The sequence below is a fragment of the Dreissena polymorpha genome, chromosome 7 (assembly GCF_020536995.1).
Source record: "Dreissena polymorpha isolate Duluth1 chromosome 7, UMN_Dpol_1.0, whole genome shotgun sequence".
Classification (NCBI taxonomy): Eukaryota; Metazoa; Mollusca; class Bivalvia; order Myida; family Dreissenidae; genus Dreissena; species Dreissena polymorpha.
The window spans coordinates 17923634-17933388 of NC_068361.1; the positions used below are offsets into that span (position 1 = coordinate 17923634).

The 9755-nt window shown below is 38.3% G+C and overlaps 1 pseudogene; it reads right to left on the reverse strand.

The window, feature by feature from the left end:
- Window positions 1-267: 267 nt before the first annotated feature.
- Window positions 268-7524, reverse strand: LOC127839498 (H(+)/Cl(-) exchange transporter 6-like; annotated as a pseudogene).
- Between the last annotated feature and the right edge of the window lie 2231 nt (window positions 7525-9755).

A 9755-nucleotide genomic window follows, 5' to 3' on the forward strand; every position in this document is an offset into this window, starting at 1 on the left:
CTCGACTGCATCGAAAGTCTAAGGCTTATTGAAACGCTCTCGAGTCCGTTTCCTGAGTAGAATAAGAACTTGGTTTGTTTGGGAGAGATCGGAGGAACACTCCCGGTGGGGATCGAACCCATGACCTTCCGGTCGCTAAACGAACACCATATTAACGGCGACCACTTGTATTACATGAATCAGTGACAACACTTTATGAAACAACATTTGAGAAACATCAATTCGCCAACCCGTGAACAATTTCCTTACAGGAGATTGCTCCACGACCTACCTGACAACCTTGTGTTTGGGTAACACGTGCCTCATTATGTAGATGGTAAGCCACTTATTTAGCTGTTTGAACGCGGCCCCGAGCAGGCCCCCTATCAGCCCCATGAGTGCGAAGATGAATAGGTCAATGGCGGTCCAGAGGCGACACGTGCCGTTCACCGTCTCATCGGCGGTACATTGAAGTATACCAATCTTGATAGTTCGGCTGTCTCCGGAATCAACCGGAGGTTAGATTTATACAATAAATCGTCTGCTGATCCAGAGTGTAAAGTAGCCGTTTTGTAGTTTTGTAGTTTTCATCGAGTCTCGTTCTGTGAAAACGGGCTTAAATGATTGTGCGCACAGAATAACCAGGAGCGACATTTGCTGCTTTTGAGATTTTTTCGTTGAAGAGAAATCTTTTCTTAACGAAAATCCATTCAATTCGGAAAGTATCGTCCCTGACAGCACAGGCTAATCTAGGATGACACTTTACGCACATGTACTAAGCCCAGTTTTCACAGAACGAGGCTAATATCTTTCATAAGCGGTGTACCTTGAGGCTCATAATTCTCATTAGAATGGTACCTTGAAGACGCCGAAGTTTATGAGTCCAGGCGATTAGAAGGAGCCCCAGCTGAACTCAAGACCGCTCAGGAAGAAGTTTACGGTTAATGTCGCCGACATCGAGCAGAAAAACTTAATAAGATTATAAATTTAGATTATGTATGAGCCGTTTTTTTGTAAAAAACGGGGTTTAATACATTTGCGTAAAGTGTCGTCTCAGAATAGCCTGGCAGTCCACACAAGCTTATCAGGGACGACACTTTCCGCTTTTATTGACTTTTTCAATTAATCACATGGCCAAAAGCATCTATTAAACGGATGGCGTCACCTTTGTCGCCATTAAATCCTTGCAATAATTATAACGTTAGGAGCCTCAGCGGCACGTATGAGGTCATCACAACTATGAAGTCATCACTATGTCATCAGTATCTGTACAACAAACCGTTCTCCAGGTGAGTTTCTGGTTCCAGAACGAACAGCCCTCCTCCAGACTGAACAACACGCCACCTATTGGGGCTCCAAACGCGGCTGAAAATTAAAACAAAAGGTGTCGTAGATGGGTAAAGCTCAGGAAAAACGGTGTTTACTGCATGTGCGTTAAGTGTCGTTCCATATTCCCCTGTGCAGTCCCCACAGGCTACTCAGGGACGAGACTTATCGCATTTATGGTATTTTTCGTTGAAAGTAAGCCTCTTCTTAGAAAAAAAATCTGTTTGGCGGATAGTGCCGCCCCTAATGAGCCTCTGCGGACTGCACAGGCACAAGGACGATACTTTACGCACATGCATTAAGCCCCGTTATCCCAGAGTCAGGCTAATATGGTGCCATTTTTTCCATCTTTGATATAAAAAGGTGGCGGGAACTTCTGCGACACATAGGGTATTGTTTTTCTTTAATTATCATTATGACATGCTTATGTTTTACTTCCTTACTTTGAGAAGTGAAATCGTCTAAACCATCCAAGTTTATTTCAACATTAAAGTTACGATGTTCATTCAATATTAAAAGGTCAAACGTCAACATATCTACCTGCAACGCCCGCCGCTGCTTCCCCAGTGACAAAGTCTCGTTTTTCTCTGAAATCACGAAATCACAAAAGAAAACAAGTATAATTGCATACGGAGGCAGAGTTATGAACATTTCTAAAATTAACAATAAACTGAACCAATATTGTACTAAAACGAAAATTGTAAGCGATTTATTTTTATTCCACCGGCCGTTTGTTCGTGAATTAGATTTCAACTTAGTTAAGTTATTATAAATGTAGTTACGACAATTTAAATATGGTTATAAGTATACACACACTTGTGATAATATGACAAGAAAAGTTACATTCTATATTGGAAAAAACGACAAAGGACCATAATTCTGCCAACACTCTGCAGCTAATATTCCATTAATTAAAATAATCTACACAAAAACGAAATTCAACTGTGAATGTTTGCCCGAGATCCACCCACCTAGTTAAAGTTATATTCTTCGTCCCAGTTATCTTTACGTTGACTATATGTAGTCGTTCACTTTCCTGTCCGTTCGGAAGAAGGCAAATTTTGAACTTAGTTTCTTTAACGTAATGCTCTCAAGCTAAAACAGAAGTAATCTTTAATGTATTTATTATTATGGGGAAGCGACAGACGATGAGATCATTCTAAGTATTCACATTTTAAACTAATATATAGAACCTATAAATAAGTTATTGGTGTTTACGCACAAGCATTATGCCCAGTTTTCTCAGAACACGACACAATTTACCAGAGGAATCCCTGCGCCTATGATGGCTCCACTGTGAACCATCAGGCCCTCCTTGCCGACAAACAAACCTGTCCAACAAAAAAACGTTGTAATGTATATTCTTTAGATAAGAAAACAATATGTTTGTTAATACCTTATTTTTTGCCTTGCGTCTGTTTCTAACAACTGCCCTAATCGAATCAGAAATAAGGGGCAGATTTGGGGCACAACAAATATATGACTGGACCTGTAATCAAACTTAGCATTGTATCGACGACTATAATGGACATAACCTATTGGTTTATTCAACACACACCATGATCGAAATGAATTAAAACCGCGTAATAATATGAGTTGCGTTCTGAGAAAACTGGACAAAATGCATGTGCGTAAAGTGTCATCTCAGATTAGCCTTTGCAGTCCGCACAGGCTAATCCGGGACGACACTTCCGCCTAAACTGGATTTTCGCTAAAAAGAGACATCATTTAAACGAAAAATTCCATAAAAGCGTAAATTGTCGTCCCTGATTAGCCTATGCGGACTGCACAGGCTAATCTGGGTTAAAAATTCACGCACAAGCATTATGCCCAGTTTTCTCAGAACGCGACACATATGATGTATAGTCGTCGCGCACTGGTTACACAACCTAGTGGTCGAAGGTTCGAGACTCTAATCCTAAATCCTCTTTAGCGTAAAAACAATAAACTGAGTTACAGTCTACACAAACATTTTTAAAATACACCTGTTTTGGCGCGTCTCTTCTATCTTGCACTTATCCACGAATAAATAGTACATTTAAGACTAAAAAAATATTTATTTAAAAACGGGCCCTGAAGTGCAGACCGTAATGTCAAAAAAGGAATGCACACACTTATATTCAATGTTAATACAATCGTACCGCCGGAAACACTGAACAGCACTCCCACAGCCTTGGATATGAGCGACTCGAGCCGCGCCACCCTTGTGATATTGATGCCGTTCAGGTAGCACTTGATCTCTGGGATACCCGAACCGGCCGCCACCGGCTGAAAAACATGACTACTTGAGCCTTGCTCTGTGTGAACAAGACTAAGTACATGTGCTATAAGTGTCGTCCCCGATTAGACTGTGTAGTATGCACAGGCTAATCAGGGACAACACTTTCCGCTCTTATGAAATAGTTTGTTTAAAGAAAGTATATTCTAAACAAATCCAGTTTAGGCGGCTAGTGTCGTCTTTTATTAGCCTGTACATACTACACGGGCTAAACTGGGATAACACTTTGAGCTATTACATTAATCCCCGTTTTTCCAGAGCGCGGCTAATTTGATTTTTTTATTATATAAATGACCGACAAGTTTCAAATTATATTTCAACACTCACGGTGTTGTTTAGCATCTAGGCTCCATTTCACTAAGCAACTTACGTCAATCTGAGACTAACGCACATTTTCTATAGTTTCTAAAAAATATTTCTTATTTTTATTTACTTGAAATAAATAGTTGTTTTAAATAAATTATTCAATTTGTAGACATTGTGAAGTGCGTTGAACGTATTTTAATGTAAGTGAGTAATATACAGTTAATTAAAATGGTTCGCGTCAGCTATAGAATTGCGTAAGTAGATTCATGAAACGCAGGAACGTCGTAAACACACGAACGGTCATCACGGGCGCCACCTCTTTTTTTTTGCAATGAATTAATAAATGAGGCAATGCTACTTCCGAGGTGGCGCTAAGGACCGGATGATTTGCAATTTCACGGATAATTCTACGGGTTGAGTAGGTTTTATATGCTTTTTCCAACAAATTTCGCATTATTTAAAAATCGGGCAGTGTAGTGAGATTCAGCAAAGATTTATTCATGCACAAATGTACAGAAACATAAAATAACAATCCATTTGGAAACGTGATGACCTTTATAAGTTGAGGCGTGGTGAAGTTTTTTTCAGAAAATGTTTTTTTCCTGTATGACGAGCAAATTTACACTCAATGAAATCGCTTACGATATCAACTCATTGCCCTTTGCTTTGAACATGTTCAAGTTGTTGATGCACAAAAACATCTGCTTCTTGTCCAGCTAATAGATAATTTTGCATTCATCCAAAAGAGATGGAGCCAATGCCAAGGAGATGGCGCTAATGACAGGGGGTGGCTTCAATGCAAATGTTCAGCTATTGTAATTTTCAGTACAGACCATACACATTTTGCGTGGTTTTCCAGGTTGAGTGTTTGATTTTTTTCTTAATTCATTCATACTGAGATATAATCGAAAAAAAGTAAAGTCTATATTATTACGAAAAAACATGTGTTGAAAGGAGATTTTGAAGATTTTGAAGATTTCTGTCATTAAATATACTATAAAACTGGAAGGCAACTTGCGTACAATTACAAAAAAGGTTAACGATTAAAGACCCATTTATCTTTATAGGTTTGGAGATAAAAGTGGGAACAAACGACATATTTTAGCCTAATTAAGATTCGTTGACCTTTGCCTTTTCGCAGACTAAGCATTCGGATTAGGGGACAAAACTCATCGTTTCAAGCAGAAGTAATCTTTTAATTATTTCGCGAATAATATTACTATATAAAAACATGTTATGTAGAAGATATATTTTGAGAATGTTGAAAATTAAGTGATTGATTTATTGAGTATTACATTTTTTGGGGGGTTACATGGATATCGTACAATATGTTTTATTCAGGTAGCTGACTTTACATCTTGGATTTTTTTGAGTGTATGTTCTGTATAGATTTGGGTTTACGTTTTTACGTTGAACATTAAAAAATATATGAAAAAAGAACATCATCTATCAACACTGTAAGTCATGTGATGTTTTATATTTCATGCATTGGCGCCATCTCCTGTCAGTAGCGCCACCTCCTTGGCATTGGCTCTATCTCTTTTGAAAAGATAAATAATTATCTATTATATCTACAAGAAGCCAATTTGTTTGTGAATGCGGAATCTAGTATATGTTGAACGCAATCGTTACATGTCGATAGCGAATTAATCGGGTGGGAACTTGCTCGTCACACATGCAAGAGACATCGCTTTGCTTTCAAAAACTCCACTATGCCACAACTCATAAAGGTCCTCACGTTTCCAAATGGGTTGTGATTGTTTGTTTCTGTACATTTATGGACGAATTAATCTTCCCTGAATCGCATTACATTGTCCGATTTTCAAAATAATGCGAAATATGCTAAAGATACTTATAAAACCTGCTCACCTTGAAGAGTTATCCGTGAAATTTAAAAACATCCGGTCATTAGCGCCACTTCGGAATTGGCATTGGCTAATTTATTAATCCATCGCAAAAAAGAGGTGGCGCCCGTGATTACCGGCCGTGAAACAGTGAACAAGACAAATTTCAACTATAACGATAACATTGAATAAGATAACATGAAGGAACGTGCGCGAGAGGACAATTTTTTTTATAAGTAGATTATTGAGTGACAGAAACATTAAAAGAAGAAGCGTGATAAAAATGAATGTAAAATAATAAGAAAAGGGAACAATAATAAGAATACAGATTATGAGTTAAATACTAAAAGAAAATAGTTGAGAACAAAATTTGCCATTAAAATTCATCAACGAGACATAATAGAACATCTATTATAAGATCACGTGATACTCACTTCTAGGACGGTAAGACACGTGGCCTAGAGGACGAGAGCGGCGTTGAAAAGCACCATGATCACCAGGGACACCACGAGGCTGCCTTCCGGACTTGTAGCATTGATTGCTATGCGCATGCGTCAAGGATTATCACCCGAATGCAGATGCGCTTGCGTCAACGATGGCCATTCGCGTGCATTTGTGCATGTGTCAATTATGGCTATAAGAACGCGTATGTGCAGGTGCCAATGATAATTATACGAATGGATTTGTATATGTGTCAATGATGGCTTTAAGACTGCAATGCGCATGTGTCAATGATGGCTTTAAGAATGCAATGCGCATGTGCCACTGATGGTTATACGAATGCATATGAGCATGTGTCTATGATGGTTATATGAATGCATATGAGCATGTGTCTATGATGGTTATATGAATGCATATGCGCATGTGTCAATGTTGGTTATATGAATGCATATGCGGATGTGTCAATGATGGTTATATGAATGCATATACGCATGTGTTAATGATGGCTTTAAGAATGCAATGCGCATGTGTGAATGATGGTTATACGAATGTATATGAGCATGTGTCAATGATTGTTTTAAGAATGCAAAGCGCATGTGTCAATGATGATTATACGAATGCATATGTGCATGTGTCAATGATGGCTTTAAGAATGCAATGCTCACGTGTCAAGGGTAGTTATACGAATGCATATGCGCATGTGTCAATGAAAGTTATACGAATGCTGATACGCATGTGTCAATGAAAGTTATACGCATGCATATACGCATGTGTCAACGATAGTTATACGAATGCATAAACGCATGTGTCAATGATGGTTATCGGAATGCATTTGTTTAGGTATCAATGTTGGCTATAAAAATAAATTTGCAAATGTGTCAATTATTGTCGTGCGAAATAATTTTTGCATGCATCGAATGTTGTTTTACAAATGCATATGCGCAGGTGTCAAAGATTGTCATACGAGTGTAATTGAGCATGGGTCAGTGATAGGTATACGAATACATTTGCATTTTCAAATACGTGCACAAAAAATTGTTTATATAGATAAATTGACGTATCTAATTAACAACGTCCATGAATAAATTCGATACGTTTATTTTGTTTTTAAAGGGAGACAAATTAAAAAAAAATGAAGTTTGCTTCGCGCCATAAAAGATTAATTATCGCCATATACAATGATAATAAAAACGCGATTTAAACGGAACACAATACACACAATATGTTTCATGACACATGTCTTTTAAAGGATACAGTTTGTTATGGTATTAAATTTTAGTTTACTGAACAACTTCACGATGGTGTCTATAAAAAATGCAATCTGAAAAAAACACATACCTCTTTATACATTATGTGTAAGTACACATTATGATAGTACATGTAGTCGTCGTTACCACATCAACATGCCATATTTGCGATCCCGTCGTCAACTGGCAAACAAATTAATAATAATACCAGTAATGCTTTATAAGTTTACATGTAGTTTAAACCTATTTATTTTGCTCGATTGCGTCCAAAGCCTTTTGCTTATTGAAACGTTCTCCAATCCGTTTTCCTGGGAAGAACCAGTACTTGGTGTCTTTTTGGGGGATATATACAAAACTCTCCAGCAGTCCTGATCGAACCCAAGGTCCGCACATTATGTAGTCGTGAAGACTTAGCGACGACCTATAAATAAACTGTGAATTACACACACACACACACACACACACACACACACACACACACACACACACACACACACACACACACACACACACCACACACACACACACACACACACACACACACACACACACACACACACACACACACACACACACACACACACACACACACACACACACACACACACACACACACACACACACACACACACACAACACACACACACACACATACACACGCACGCGCACTCATGCACACACGCGCACACACAAACATACGCACGCACGCACACACGCGCGCACACCAACCCCCCCACACACACCCACACACCCACCCACCCACCCACCAACACACACAACACAAACACACAAACACACACATACGTGTATGGTATACAATGTGAGGACCTTGACTTACTTCGGGGCTTGGAGGACCATTTTTAAGGAACGCATCTACACTTAAAAAAATGTAATGAGGCGTTGCACGTACAAACCATTTGTTTGTATTCTGAGTATCGTTGACAATATGTAAACCGTTTCTTCGTAAATGCAATTTAAAATTATGTCAACAATTAAATGCGGCCAGAGGACAATCGCATGCTACCATCGCTTCTAGGACAGTGTTTTGTTGTCAATGTTTATTTGCACTGACAAGACATCATAAGCACAAAACTAAGGTATATATCTTTGCGAGGACAATTTACTCAAATATGTTTTGACCTTCAAGGATGACCTTGACCTTGACCTTTCACCACTCAAAATGTGCAGCTCCATGAGATACACATGCATGCCAAATATCAAGTTTCTTTCATCAATATTGCAAAAGTTATGACAGACAGGAAGACAGGCAAAAAACAATATACACCCGATCATTTGATCCGGGGGGCATAAAAAGCAGTCCTCGAACTGTCGGTACGCACATAAGCACAAATCTAAGGCATATATCTTTGCGAGGACAATTTACTCAAATATGATTTGCAATATATCAGAAAATAAACAATGTATTTGTGTCACCAAAATGTTATGAATCTAATGCAAATGCAGAATTATACTTTCCGGTACATATGTCAATCTTCAACACAGCCAGACAGTACTAGAATTGTCACAATACTTACGAATAATACACCCCAACTTCGCATGTCATAATATGTAGCATGTGGTAAAAGAATGTCTAAGATGAACATATCTGTCGTAATACGTGTCGTAGGATGATCAAAAACATACACAACTTCATATCATCAGAAACAATGCCTTCAAGTTCGAATGTTGTATGTGGAAGTGTAGGAACGCCTGCGGACAAGAGTTTGTCCACGGACAGACAAACGTGCGGACAGACGTCCATGGTGATTCCAGATACCCACTTTACTTGGTACGGTGCGGTGTATTATAATCAACGAAACATGATAGCAGTTAGAAGTATCCCTTTGTATTCGAGGCTTACTTCGTCAAACATTTGTTTGTGTTTTATGTCGCTTTGTTTGTAGTCATGTACTGTTTAGGCAATTGGTTACTTGTCTTAAAGGAAATACTAGCGGGTGTTATTAAAAATTTATATTCTGATGTTTTTTTAGTTTTATGATTCCTATACATTTAATATGCATATTCTTGATTTTTAAACAATATATTAAATCAATACCTTGCAGTTACTTCTTATCTTATGGAAATTACCGTGTCCAAAGTATGTTCGCTTCGCAAAGAAATGTATATGTGCATTAAAGTGAAAATATACGAGCTTGTTATTACAATTCGCTACAAACATTTCCAAGTTCCGTTCATTTCGCAATGGCTTATATAGACCATCTTGCAGCTGAGTTCACGTTTGAAATAAAAATGTGGAGACCTTAACGTAATCATGCGAACATTTAACCGGCTCTGAACATGATTCGTGGACTTCTAGTTGTGGGCTTCGTACTT